Genomic DNA, 15,077 nt, shown 5'->3' with positions numbered 1-15,077 from the left:
CTGCAAAAAACATTAAAGATCTAAAAATTAAGCTAGTGTAGCCGATGTTTTTTTTAATTATTATTATTATTATTTTTTTTTACAAACTATTGCTTTAAAATAGAGACGCTTCTATATACTACTCGTGTGGTATTGCTCATATATATTCTAAGTCTATATTCTGTAAGTCCGTCCAGTAATATAATAGTCTATGTGTTGGACAGCTCCTTGCTAAAAATCTCAGTATGTGCAAAAGCCGTTTAAATCAGGCGGGAAGGAAGTCGACCGGAAGTTGAAGTCAGCCGCGTGCCGCCATCTTGTAGCAGAACTTCACTTGCGTTAGCATCCCATTGACTCCCATTCATTTTGGCGTCACTTTGACAGCGAATAACTTTACATCTGAGGCGTTTAAAGACTCCATTTGTCCATTATTTATTTCTAACGATACATGACAATGTATAAAGGGCTTCATTACCTTCTATGTTACATTATGGCCCCGTAGAAACAGTTTTTGTAAATATAGGCTAACGATTGTGTCATTACCACTCGACTCTCTGTCGCACAGTAGAAAAATTACCGTACAGACAGGAGGAGAAGCTCGCAGGCAATCGGGGAGACGTCAAGAGAGAAGCCCATAGATACAAGCCTTGGCGTTACATTTTAAAATACTATACAAAATAATTAATCAGAATACTTACTCCTGCTCACTCACGCCAAAGAACTCCCGCTCAAGCTCGCCGTCTCTGCAAGATTAACGATGGCAGTTTGCACGCACAGCTACTAGAAGATTTACATCTGGCAGACAGGTTGCTGACGTCATCAAGCTTATTTTGAATGCGCGTCAGAAACGGAAGTGCTAAAAATCGCTAAAAATGGGCTTCACTTGTCTCAATTGAGTTCCAATGGGGTCGCTGTGTCCATTTTCTTTACTGTCTATGGTTTAAATATCCTTTCACAAGGCATTGTGGATCATGTAGGTTAAAGGCTCGCTACATTCTTTTGATCACTACTAAGTCTGGCGTCATTGGAAACTACCCCAACTGCATCAGTTTCATTTAATCCCTAGGACGCACTGAACAGTTTTTCTTTTTTCTTTTTCAGATGGACGAAACACATGAGTTGAGTAATTATAGGCTATTTCATTTGGTGTTTTGCGTTTTGTTGTTTAGTTTAGCTGTTTAGTGTCCTAAAATTTCGGGAAATTTTTAAAAAAAGTTTACGATGTGATTTCTTAATATGGCGAAAGGTTCATTTCTATTTTTTAAATATTAATTCATTAACATGAAATTAATTAACACATAATTAATTATAATTGCACATACATGTCTAACATATCTAATAAATATTATTACTACATTTAAATTAGTATCTTATTAACGTTATATGCGTTTTGATCCATGTCTGTTGGTTAAATATAGCTTTTTCTGACATCTGTCAATCACGAGGTTGACATGTCCATGACACAGGTGTTGGCGAGTAATTAGGCTACGGTAAAGTAATTTACTTACAAAAATGTAACTGTAATATTTTCATACACATTGATTTCTTTCCCAAACTGCTTTGACTGCTCTATAATATGAGACACCAATGTTTTCGGAATTAAGGACATATGCTTATTTTGTTTTATTTCTTATTTGGGTTTATTCTTTATTTTTTAAGATTAACAGTTTTTTCCAAGGCATTGTTAGATACCAGTGTCTTTTGTTATAGCTATGCTTTTCTATAATTATTATTATTTTTTTTATAAATTCAGGATTTGTATTAATATAATCAATATTCAAGTATTTTAAATACAAATATTTTGTTAGAATATAAAAGTAATTTGATATCAATTTTAATGCAAAACAATCTAGTGTATATGAAAGAACCAAAATAAATAAATAAAAATGGTCCCATAATGGTCCTAAAATTTTAGGCTTCAATTGAATTACTGCTTCTTTTAATTCTGACGTGTTACCTGAACATGTTTTGTAAAATTTACTTTATAGTACAATACTCAAAAGCTCTTATTTACAAGTTGATAAACCCATTAAACACTTTCATGTTGACTTTAGTATTGAAGTCTTCAAATTCAGACAAACCCTTGAAACAACAATTGTTTATGTGGTTCATAAGTTGGGTTGAATCCATAGAATCCATTTTGCTATGAGCTCACTCTAATGCATCATACATCACCAGAGATTTGAAAAAGTGTTAAATTATTCTTGGCAAAAAAACAAACTATGACTTGAAATCCTTGACAAAAATGAGGATTAAGTGACGTCAACTGCAGTCCATCAATAGATAGTCACAACAGGCTTGTGACATTTTTTGGAGAGAAATATAGTGCGAGAACTAAAGGAAGAAATGTATTTGTTTGCCATGTCATGTCAGAGCGATATAAATGGGAGTATGTGGTGCGTTCCCTAGGGTTCGGGAGTTCCTAGGGTCCATTTGGCAGATGTGAGTGTGACTGGGGCCAACATGCAACAAGGGGGAAACAGAGAGCCTCAGTGTGGGAGTCAGGATGGAAAACCACAGGGATTTACACCCCCCGTCCCCCACCCACCGACACTTGGACCGGTCCAAACTGACAGAATCTCAGCAGGCAATGCAAGAGGTAGGGCTTGAATCAGTGTTTGAATTAGTCTTGAGCTCCATGACGTCAACAAGCAATAATGTGATCAACAAGCCAATTTTCCAACAGCATTTGTCTAAACCTACAATGCGAGTGAATACTATTATACTACTGCTAGGAATCATTTCCTAAAAAGGCAAGACTCTATTACTATTGCATCGTGGCATTTATTGTAGTCTATACTGTTATTTTTTCCATTCGTCACTGAGCTCGGTTTCAAATAATAACAAGAAAGAAGTCACACTTTAGATACTTTGAACCCTGTAGAGCCTGACATATCAAATAATAGTCAGAAAAATCTTTTTTTTAAATGGCACAGTTTATTGAACCTTAAAAAAATGAAAGAATGTCTGATATATTGATACATAAAAATCCATACAATTCAGATGTATCAAATAAGATATATCAAATATATCAAATTTAATACATCTGGATTTTATAGCTCATATGGTATGATGTAGGGAGAATTTTGAGCTCACACTTGAGGAGGGAAAAATTCCCCAGTTACTATCATAAACCTCAGTTCCCTGAGATAAGGAAATTAGTGTTGCATTGAATGCTATGGGTAACCTCCTGTTTACTCTTTATATTTCAAATACTCTCAGGCCATCAGTTAATGGGAACTATCCTACCAGACGAACATGATAACTTGTCAGAGTGCGTTTGCTAAGGACATGGCCAGCCAAGTCAAGTCACCTTTATTTATATAGCGCTTTAAACAAAACAGATTGAGTCAAAGCAACTGAAAAACATTAATTAGGAAAACAGTGTGTCAATAATGTAAAATGACATTTAAAGGCAGTTCATCATTGAATTCAATGATATTATCATGCAGCTCAGTTCAGTTAAATAGTATCTTTGCAATCAAGTCAACGATATTACTGTAAATGAAGTGTCCCCAACTAAGCAAGCCAGAGATGACAGCGGCAAGGAGCCGAAACTCCATCGGTGACAGAATGGAGAAAAAACGTTGGGAGAAACCAGGCTCAGTTGGGGGGCCAGTTCTCCTCTGACCAGACGAAACCAGCAGTTCAATTCCAGGCTGCAGCAAAGTCAGATTGTGCAGAAGAAATATCTGTTTTCTGTGGTCTTGTCCCGGTGGTTGTCATAGACAAGGTCTTTTACAGGGGATCTGTATCTGGGGCTCTAGTTGTCCTGGTCTCCGCTGTCTTCCAGGGCTATAGAGGTCCTTTGAAGGTGCTGATCCACCATGTGGTCTGGATACGTACTGGATTCGGGTGACTGCAGAGACCCGCTGATCTGGATACAGACTGGATCTGGTTGCTACGGAGACCTCGGAATAAGAGAGAAACAGACTAATATTAGCGTAGATGCCATTTTTCTAATGGTGTAGCAAGTACATCAGGTGTTAAGGGAAGTGTTCCCGGTTCTGGTTTATCTAAATAAATCAGCCTAAAAATCCTTAAACGGATTTGGATATTAGAAGCATATTAGTGTGTTATGTGTAAACCAGGGTAAAGAGATGGGTATTTAATATAAATTTAAACTGAAAGAGTGTGTCTGCCTCCCGAACAATGTTAGGTAGGTTTTTCCAGAGTTTAGGGGCTAAATAAGAAAAGGATCTGCCGCCCACAGTTGACTTTGATATTGATATTCTACGTATTATCAAGTTGCCAGAGTTTTTCGAATGCAGCGGACGTGGAGGACTATAATGTAACAAGAGCGTGTTCAAATACTGAGATGCTAAACCATTCAGGGCTTTATAAGTAATAAGCAAGATTTTAAAATCGATATGATGTTTAATAGGGAGCCAGTGCATTGTTGACGGAACCGGGCTAATATGGTCATACTTCCTGGTTCTAGTAAGAACTCTAGCTGCTGCATTTTGGTCTAGCTGGAGTTTGTTTATTAATCCTGCAGAACAACCACTCAATAAAGCATTACAATAATCTAATATGCAGAGTTTTTAGGTCCTATAATTAACACCTCTGTTATTTCAGAATTTAGCAGTAAGAAATTACTCGTCATCCAGATTTTTATATCTACTATGCATTCCTTTAGTTTTTCAAATTGGTATGTTTCGTCGGGCCGCAAAGATGGCAGTCATATAAGCACAATTTAACCCTCTACTGCATAGCGTTGCTCTCAGGCAACGGAAAGTGTTTTTAAGTTTAATTTCCAGTACATGTTTCTTTAAATAATTGCAACCAATCAAAATGGTCAAATGATTGCTATAGAATGGTCCAATAAGGTGTGGGAGTCACTATCAAGCATCATTTGAAGGCGGGACTTCCTTTTCTGACATGTGGTCACAGGAGCACATGGTGTGAGAAGAAGGTAAGATTATTTGCTTCAGTTATCTTATTTACAATGACATGAACTGTAAATAAAAAATATATGTATGTGCATGAAGGTGTAGAGAAGCCGTTTGTCAAGTTTTATTAACTTTTTTTTAATTTAGCATGTTTAGAAATTCAGTTTTTCTTGTTGCCTCAGGGCAACGTTATGCGATAAGGGGTACTTTTTATGGAGGTCTTTGCTGACAATGTGTTTGGATGTTATCACACATCATTACATGTTATTTGTGCACAATATGGTAAAATAATAATAATAATAATTAAATTGTACTTTTACAGGCTAGTGTTCAGTGCAATAGCAATGCTAATGGTAGATATGTGTCTTTCTTGAAGGCCAAAATCAGTGTTTTTGCTTTTTCTGCACTGAAGTTTACAGGAAAATGGACGCAGGGACATTTTATGGTAGAAAGGAGCTATCAGTCAGAATCATACCCAACAATGGATTTATTAGTGAGGACAGTGAGCTTGAGGAAAGTGACAGTGATGAAGAATGGACCCCAGAAAGAGGTTTGAGAGGCAGAAAAATACATGTTTAAAGCCCTTTTCTTATATTTAGTTAATTCTAAATAAAAGGCATTTTCAAATCTTATGTACAGTAACTGCTGAGGGAAACAGGATTTCAGAAAGAAAAGAAATTGGAGGAAAGGAAGGCAATTCTATCAATAAAACAATTTGCAATTCAGTCAACAATAAATGTTCTCTTTTTCAAGGTGATGAAGTAAACAATGAGAGAAGTGAAGAAGAAAATGAATCTGAGAATGATGATGGCGAGGATGTCCCTCAGCAACCAAAGTGGAAAACCAGCCATGGTTCAAGTTTCCCTTCATACCCTGAATGGCAAGGCAGCCTTCCAAAAGCTGATGACATCTTATCCCCTTGTCAGTACTTTAAGACATTCTACACTGATGATATACTTTGCGTTATTGTAGAGCAGTCAAATTTGTATGCAGTACAGGTTAATCCTAACAAGCCACTTAACCTTACCACATCCGAACTGGAGCAGTTCTTTGGCACTGTCTTGTACATGTCCTTGTTTGGACTGCCAGCAACACGCATGTTTTGGCGCCCTGCAAGCCGAGTTTCTCAAGTAACAGATACAATGACTCTAAACAGATGGGAAGATATCAAGAGATTTCTGCATTTCAATAATAATGCTGATCAACCAGCTTGTTTTGATGACAATTTTGATAAGCTGTTCAAGATCCAGCCCTTGATTACTCATCTTGTCTCTAAAATCAAGGCAATACCCATGTCAGAGAAGCTGAGCGTTGATGAGCAAATGGTCCCATTTAAGGGACGAAATCGCCTGAAGCAATATCTGCCCAAGAAGCCCAAAAAATGGGGGTATAAACTAATGGTCTTGGCTGGCTCTGATGGTATTCCACACAACTTTGAAGTGTACACTGGGAAAGTAGTGCAGCCCCCACAGTTGGTAGATATAGGTTCCAGTGGAAATGTTGTCCTCCGCCTCGCTCAACCAGTGCCCCAACACAAAAATTACAAGCTTTACTGTGACAACTGGTTCACCAGTGTCCCACTACAACTTGAGCTGGCTCGTCAAGGAGTGCACTGTCTTGGCACTGTTCGCTCCAATAGGTTACCAGACAGCAACATGATTTTTGATGCTGAGCCGAAAAGGTCTGGCCGAGGGTCTTTTGAAGAAAAGACAGCACTTGTCAGCAATACCACTTTGCATGCAGTCAAGTGGTATGGCAACCGCTCAGTGACCCTACTGAGCGATTATGTGGGAGCACACCCAGTCACTCATGTCCAGCGATGGGACAGAAGTAGTAAGGCGGTCATTGATGTCCCCTGTCCGGCTGTTGTAAGAGACTATAATCAGCACATGGGAGGGGTTGACCTCCTAGACTCTCTTATAGCTCTATACCGGACAAAAATCAGGTCGAAGAAGTGGTATCACCGTCTGGTTTTCCACTTTCTAGACATGATAGTGGTGACTTGCTGGTTGCTGTACAAACGGGATTGTAAATGCAATGACCTGACAAATGCTGAGGTCATGCCGTTGTATGCATTTAAATCCTACATTGCACAGGGACTCTCCAAATCTGGGAAAAGTCTGGAGAAGAAAAGAGGCCGGCCCAGTGGTGGCATTTCAAATGAGTATGAGGCAAAGAAGATGAGACAGGGATTCACTGCTCCAATCCCAGTCCCAGATGTGGGGATGGATGCTACAGGCCACTGGATCATCATGGATGAGAAGAAGGGGAGGTGCAGAGTTCCAGGCTGCAAAGGCACTCCAAAAGCTAAATGCAGGAAGTGTAACACCCACCTCTGCTTTACAAGCACTTCCAACTGCTTCTTGAAGTTTCACACAGAGTGAGAAAGTGAACTGTCCAAACAGGTTCTACAGTGTTTGAAAAAAGAAAACTACCTCTGTTTGATGGATTGACAAATAAGTTTTAGTCAGATTAAATACTTTTTACTTGCTGAGACATATTTGAAGTGTTTTTAAAAGGAAAATTACCACTGTTTGATGTGTGTAAATGGACCAAATGCTACAATTAAATATTTGAAACCCATTATTAATTGAAAAGAGTGCCATTTCCCTCTTGATTTTCCTAATAAACGTTGAGACCATATTACATTTTTATCTGTGATTTTGATTTACTACCTATACTGCATAGCGTTGCCCTGAGGCAACAAAATAAAATCTGCTAAGGGGGTGGGTTTTTTTTTTGTTAATCTGTTATTTTAAATCTTCAAGAAAATAAGATTACTTTTTTTTTTTTAATGCAAAAACATAATTCATGCATTAGAGGGTTAAGCCATGCTAATGCACTTCCATTAATGCCAACAAAGTTTTCTAGTCTGTGCAAAAAAATTTTGTGGTCAATAGTGTTGAACGCATTGCTAAGATCCAATAGCACTAATAGAGAGATACAACCACAATCAGATGATAAGAGCAGGAGAGCAGTCTCAGTACTATGATATGGTCTAAATCCTGACTGGAAATCCTCACAGATACCATTTTTCTCTAAGAAGAAATATAATTGTGAGGATACTAAATTTTCTAGTATCTTGGACCAAGAAAAAGGAGATTCCAGATCGGTCTATAATGAACTAGTTCTTTGGGGTAAAGTTGTGGTTTTTTGATGAGAGGCTTAATAACAGCCAGTTTGAAGGTTTTGGGGACATATCCTAATGACAAATTAATAATAGTCAGAAGAGGATCTATGACTTCTGGAAGCACCTCTTTTATGAGCTTAGATGGAATAGGGTCTAACATACATGTTGTTGGTTTAGATGATTTAACAAGTTTATACAATTCTTCTTCTCTTATAGTAGAGAATGAGTGGAATGAATTTCTCTGGCGCCGATAAAGGATGGCTGCCTCCGTGACGTGCTCTGCAGTTGTTTTTGTGTTTTTGTTAGTGATGAACTGCTGAACATTCGGCAGAACGCACCACAAGATATTTTTCCGGATTTCAATTATTCAGACGTTTTACTGAACGTTGTTATCGGAGGAGCAGCGGCTAAGGATTTCTCACACTCTGCTGCTCTGTGTTTCACGGAAACCTGGCTGAATGACGCCATACCGGACAGCGCGCTCCATCTGCCGGACTTTCAGCTGTTTCGAGCGGATCGCGAAGCAGAATCAACGGGGAAACCGCGCGGAGGTGGGACATGCTTTTACATCAATGAACGGTGCTGTACAGATGTAACGTTGTTAAAGATGTGCTGTCCTGATCTAGAAATGCTGTTTGTCAACTGCAAGCCGTTCTATTCGCCGCGGGAGTTGCACTCGTTCATTCTGGTGAGTGTTTACATTCCTCCACAAGCGCAAGTAAGCCTGGCTTTACAGAAACTCGCTGATCAGATAACAGAGACAGAACAACAACACCCGGACTCTGTTTTAATCATTCTCGGGGACTTTAATAAAGCCAATCTCTCCAGTGAACTGCCAAAATACAGACAGCATGTTACTTGTCCCACAAGAGTTATATATTGGATCACTGTTACACCGCAATAAAGGATGCATATCACTCTGTACCACGAGCAGCTTTGGGACGTTCTGATCACCTTCTGGTTCATCTTATACCGTCCTACAGGCAGAAACTAAAATCAGCTAAACCTGTATTAAGGACTGTAAAAAGATGGACTAATGAAGCAGAGCAGGATTTACAATCTTGTTTTGACCTCACTGATTGGAGTGTTTTTCAAGCTGCTGCCACCGATCTGGATGAACTCACAGAGACTGTAACATCTTATATCAGTTTCTGTGAGGATATGTGCATTCCTACCAAGACTCAAATAAATTACAACAATGACAAACCGTGGTTCACTGCAAAACTCAGACAGCTCCGTCAGGCCAAAGAAGATGCTTACATGAAGGGGGACAATGTCTTGTATAAACAGGCTAAATACACACTGGAAAAGGAGATCAGAGTGGCAAAGAGGAATTATTCTGGAAAAATAAGGACTCGGTTCACCTCCAACGACTCAGCATCAGTGTGGAAAAGTCTGAAAGAGATTACCGACTACAAGACACCACCCCCCAGCACCGTGGAGAATCAACGACTGGCAGACGATCTGAACGAGTTTTACTGCAGGTTTGAAAGAACACCCATCACCTGCCCTGAACACCTCTCCACACAACCGTTCACACCCATAACAACTCCTGCAACCCACCCTGAACACCTCTCCAAACAACCGTTCACACCATGAACAACTCCTGCAACCCATCCTGAACACCTCTCCAATCAAGCACTCTCACCATTCACACCTCCTGCATCCCCCCTCTCCCCCACACCTGCAATACAGATCAGCGAGGATGCAGTGCGCCAGGACTTCTGGAAGCAGAAAAGGAAAAAAGCACCGGGCCCAGATTGTGTTACACCAGCCTGTCTGAAATCCTGTGCTGACCAGCTGGCCCCCATCTTTACACAGATCTTCAACAGATCGCTGGAGCTGTGCGAAGTCCCTTCATGCTTCAAATGCTCCACCATTCTCCCCATCCTAAAGAAACCCAAAATTACAGGACTAAATGACTACAGGCCTGTGGCTTTAACATCCGTAGTCATGAAGTCATTTGAAAAACTGGTGCTGGCCCACCTGAAGGACATCCACCCTTGCTGGATCCTCTTCAGTTTGCCTACAGAGCAAACAGGTCTGTGGACGATGCAGTAAACATTGGACTGCATTATGTTCTGCAACACCTAGACAGACCGGGGACTTATGTGAGGATCCTGTTTGTTGACTTCAGCTCGGCCTTTAACACGATCATCCCAAACCTCCTCCTGCCCAAACTAACTCAGCTCTCCGTGCCCACCTCCGTCTGTCAGTGGATCAACAGCTTCCTGACAGACAGGCAGCAGCTAGTGAAGCTGGGAAAATACACATCCAGTAACTGCACAATCAGCACCGGAGCTCCCCGGGGCTGCATTCTCTCCCCACTGCCTTTCTCCCTGTACACTAATAATTGCACGTCTAAGGACACCTGTGTCAAGCTCCTGAAGTTTGCAGATGACACCACACTCATCGGCCTTATTCAGGACGGTGACGAGTCTGCTTACAGACAGGAGGTTAAAGAGCTGGCTGTCTGGTGCACTCTCAACAACCTGGAGCTTAACACCCTCAAAACAGTGGAGATGATCGTGGACTTCAGGAGAAACCCCCCTGCACTCCCCCCACTCACCATCATGAACAGCACTGTGACTGCAGTGGAGTCATTCAGGATCCTGGGCACCACCATCTCTCAGGACCTGAAGTGGGACATTCACATTGACTCTGTGAAAAAGGCCCAGCAGAGGTTGTACTTCCTTCGCCAGCTGAGGAAGTTTAACCTGCCACAGGAGCTGCTGAAACAGTTCTACTCCACCATCATTGAATCCATCCGCTGCACTTCAGTAACTGTCTGGTTCAGCTCAGCTTCTAAATTAGACCTCAGAAGACTACAGAGGGTAGTCCGGACTGCTGAGCGAATCATTGGTACAACCCTCCCTTCTATTCAAGAACTATACTTATCCAGAGTGAGCAAAAGAGCTGGCAAAATCACTCTGGACCCCTCACATCCAGCACACTCCCTCTTTGAACTGTTGCCATCTGGTCGACGCTACAGAGCACTGAGCACCAGAACAACCAGACACAGGAACAGTTTCTTCCCTCAGGCAATCCATCAAATGAACAATTGATAATAACTGTGGAACATACTACACTTTATATTTATATACACATACACTTATTTATCTAACACACATACTTAGTATACACTTAAATTTTGCACATAATATACATGTACATACATAACTGCATTTTGTAATATACCTGCCTACAATTGTCAAATTGTCAATTTGTCATTCCTTATCTACTTATTTGTATTTTTTATTCTTTTATTATGTGTTTTATGTTCTGTCGCTGTCATTCTGTTGTACTGCGGAGCTTCTATCACGAAAACAAATTCCTCGTATGTGTAAACATACCTGGCAATAAAGCTCATTCTGATTCTGATTCTGAACTGTTCCTCAGGGGATCTATAGTGCACTGTCTGATGCGATACTGTAGCTGACGGCTGCATGGTTTCAATTTTATCTCTAATAGTATCGATCTTAGAAGTAAAGTAGTTCATAAAGTCATTACTCCTGTGCTGTTGGGAAATGTCAACACTTGTTGATGCTTTATTTTTCGTAAATTTAGTCACTGTATTTAATAAATACCTGGGGTTATGTTTTTTTTCTTATAAAAGAGATGAAAAGTAATCAGATCTAGCAGTTTTTAATGCTTTTCTGTAGGACAAGTTACTTTCCCACCAAGCAATACAAAATACCTCTAGTTTTGTTTTCCTCCAGCTGTGCTCCCCAATATAGTTCACAATGTCTATAAATGCTGATCCCAATACATCTTTTTCATTATCAACATGGATATTAAAGTCACCAACAATTAAAATTTTATCTGCAGCCAGCACTAACTCTGATATAAAATCAGCTAATTCTTTAATAAACTCTGTATGGTGCCCTGGTGGCCTGTATACAGTAGCCATTACAAACATCACAGGGGATTTATCATTAACACTCGTTTCTCTGGATAGTTATATGAAGCACCAGAGCACATCTAGGTTATGATCAGTGATCATATCATTTACAAAAAGTGCTTTCGTAGAAAGGGACCTGATATTCAATAAACCAAGCTTATCATTTGTTTATCCATATTGCGTCTGTTTTTTGTTTGTTGAACCTCAATTGAATTGTTACTCTGAAATTGGTTTGGACGTTTTTTTGTATTTTCTAGTTCAGGGAACAAACACAGTCTCTATAGTGTGATATCTAGGTGAAAGAGTCTCTATGTGCTGAGAATTAACTGACCAGCGCTGAGAGACAGAAGAGAAAGCGGACAAACAGGCATTTGACACACATATCGTTTTGATATTGCCACAGTTACAGGACAATATGCAGGTGTGCTGCACAGACTGACCACACTGGAACTTCTTACAGCACCACACGTAAGACCAGCACCAAAATATGGCTCAAAACAAGTAAACACAAGCTTAGACTGTTCACAGAGGCTGAATTTATTTGATCACAATACGCAGTAATATTGTTAAATATTATTGAAATTGAAAAACACTGCTATTTTAATATTTTGTAAAATGTAATTTATTCCTGTGATGCAAAGCTAAATTTTTAGCATGATTACTCATTCCGTCACATGAAAAAAAAGTATCACTTTTATATGTGCTGCTTAGTGTTTTTGTGGAAACTGATACTTTTTTCAGGATTCTTTGATAAATGGAAAGTTAAAAAGAACAGCATTTATTTGAAATAGAAATCTTTTATAAATTTAAAAATGTCCCATATGATCAATTAAATATATCCTCAATGAATAAAAGTACTGATAAGTACTGGCATCCCCTCTTCTTTTTATAACAGTCTGCAAACTTCTGGGGACTGAGGAGACAAGTTGCAAAAGTTTAGAAATAGGAATGTTGTCCCATTCTTGTCTAATACAGACTTCTAGCTGCTCAACTGTCTTAGGTCTTCTTTGTCGCATCTTCCTCTTTATGATGCACCAAATGTTTTCAATGGGTGAAAGATCTGGATCCTTCTTCTACGCAGCCATGATGTAGTAATTGATGCAGTATGTGGTCTGGCATTGTCATGTTGGAAGATGCAAGGTCTTCCCTGAAAGAGACAATGTCTGAATGGGAACATATGTTGCTCTAGAACTTGGATATACCTTCCAGCATTGATGGTGCCTTTCCAGATGTGTAAGCTGCCCATGCCACATGCCCTCATGCAACCCCATACCATCAGAGATGCAGGCTTCTGAACTGAGCACTGATAACAAACTTGGGTTGTCCTTGTCATCTTTAGTCCGGATGGCGCTTCTGGATCATGTTTAGATATGGCTTCTTTTTTGACCTATAGAGTTTAAGCCAGTAACGGTGAATGGCACGGTGGATTGTGTTCACTGACAATGTTTTCTGGAAGTATTCCAGAAAAGCCCATGTTGTGATTTCCATTAAAGTAGCATTCCTGTATGTGATGCAGTGCCGTTTAAGGGCCTGAAGATCACAGGCATCCAGTATGGTTTTCGGCCTTGACCCTTAGCACCGAGATAGTTCCTGAATCTTTGGATGATATTATGCACTGTTGATGATGATAACTTCAAATCTTTGCAATTTTTCTCTGAGAAACTCCTTTCTGATATTGCTCCACTATAGCATTGGGGGAATTGGTGATTCTCTGCCCATCTTGAATTCTGAGAGACACTGCCACTCTGAGAGGCTCTCTTTATACCCAATCATGTTGCCAATTGACCTAATAAGTTGCAAATTGGTCCTCCAGCTGTTCCTTATTCGTACATTTAACTTTTCGGCCTCTTATTGCTACCTGTCCCAACTCTTTTGGAATGTGTAGCTTTCATGAAATCCAAAATGAGCCAATATTTGGCATCCCATTTCAAAATGCCTCACTTTCAACATTTTGATATGGTATCTATATTCTATTGTAAATAAAATAAGTTTATGAGATTTGTTAACTATTCCATTCCTTTTTTACTCACAATTTATACAGTGTCCCAACTATTCTGGATATACAGTCGTGGCAAAAAGTTTTGAGAATTACATAAATATTGGAAATTGGAATAGTTGCTGCTTAAGTTTTTATAATAGCAATTTGCATATACTCCAGAATGTTATGAAGAGTGATTAGATGAATTGCATAGTCCTTCTTTGCCATGAAAATTAACTTAATCCCAAAAAAAACTTTCCACTGCATTTCATTGCTGTCATTAAAGGATCTGCTGAGATCATTTCAGTAATCGTCTTGTTAACTCAGGTGAGAATGTTGACGAGCACAAGGCTGGAGATCATTATGTCAGGCTGATTGGGTTAGAATGGCAGACTTGACATGTTAAAAGGAGGGTGATGCTTGAAATCATTGTTCTTCCATTGTTAACCATGGTGACCTGCAAAAAACGCGTGCAGCCATCATTGTGTTGGCATAAAAATGTGAAGACTTTTGGAAGATGGCCTGGTGTCAAGAAGGGCAGCAAAGAAGCCACTTCTCTCCAAAAACAACATCAGGGACAGATTGATCTTCTGCAGAAAGCATAGTGAATGGACTGCTGAGGACTGGGGCAAAGTCATATTCTCAGATGAAGCCCCTTTCCGATTGTTTGGGGCATCTGGAAAAAGGCTTGTCCGGAGAAGAAAAGGTGAGCGCTACCATCAGTCCTGTGTCATGCCAACAGTAAAGCATCCTGACACCATTCATGTGTGGGGTTGCTTCTCATCCAAGGGAGTGGGCTCACTCCCAATTCTGCACAAAAACACAGCCATGAATAAAGAATGGTTCCAAAACACCCTCCAACAGCAACTTCTTCCAACAATCCAACAACAGTTTGGTGAAGAACAATGCATTTTCCAGCACGATGGAGCACCGTGCCATAAGGCAAAAGTGATAACTAAGTGGCTCGGGGACCAGAATGTTGAAATTTTGGGTCCATGGCCTTGAAACTCCCCAGATCTTAATCCCATTGAGAACTTGTGGTCAATCCTCAAGAGGCGGGTGGACAAACAAAAACCCACTAATTCTGACAAACTCCAAGAAGTGATTATGAAAGAATGGGTTGCTATCAGTCAGGATTTGGCCCAGAAGATTGATTGAGAGCATGCCCAGTCGAATTGCAGAGGTCCTGAAAAAGAA

This window comes from Carassius carassius, chromosome 12 (genome assembly GCF_963082965.1).
Source record: "Carassius carassius chromosome 12, fCarCar2.1, whole genome shotgun sequence".
Classification (NCBI taxonomy): domain Eukaryota; kingdom Metazoa; phylum Chordata; class Actinopteri; order Cypriniformes; family Cyprinidae; genus Carassius; species Carassius carassius.
The sequence above is the reverse complement of the archived record's forward strand: the minus strand, read 5'-3'. Positions refer to the sequence as shown.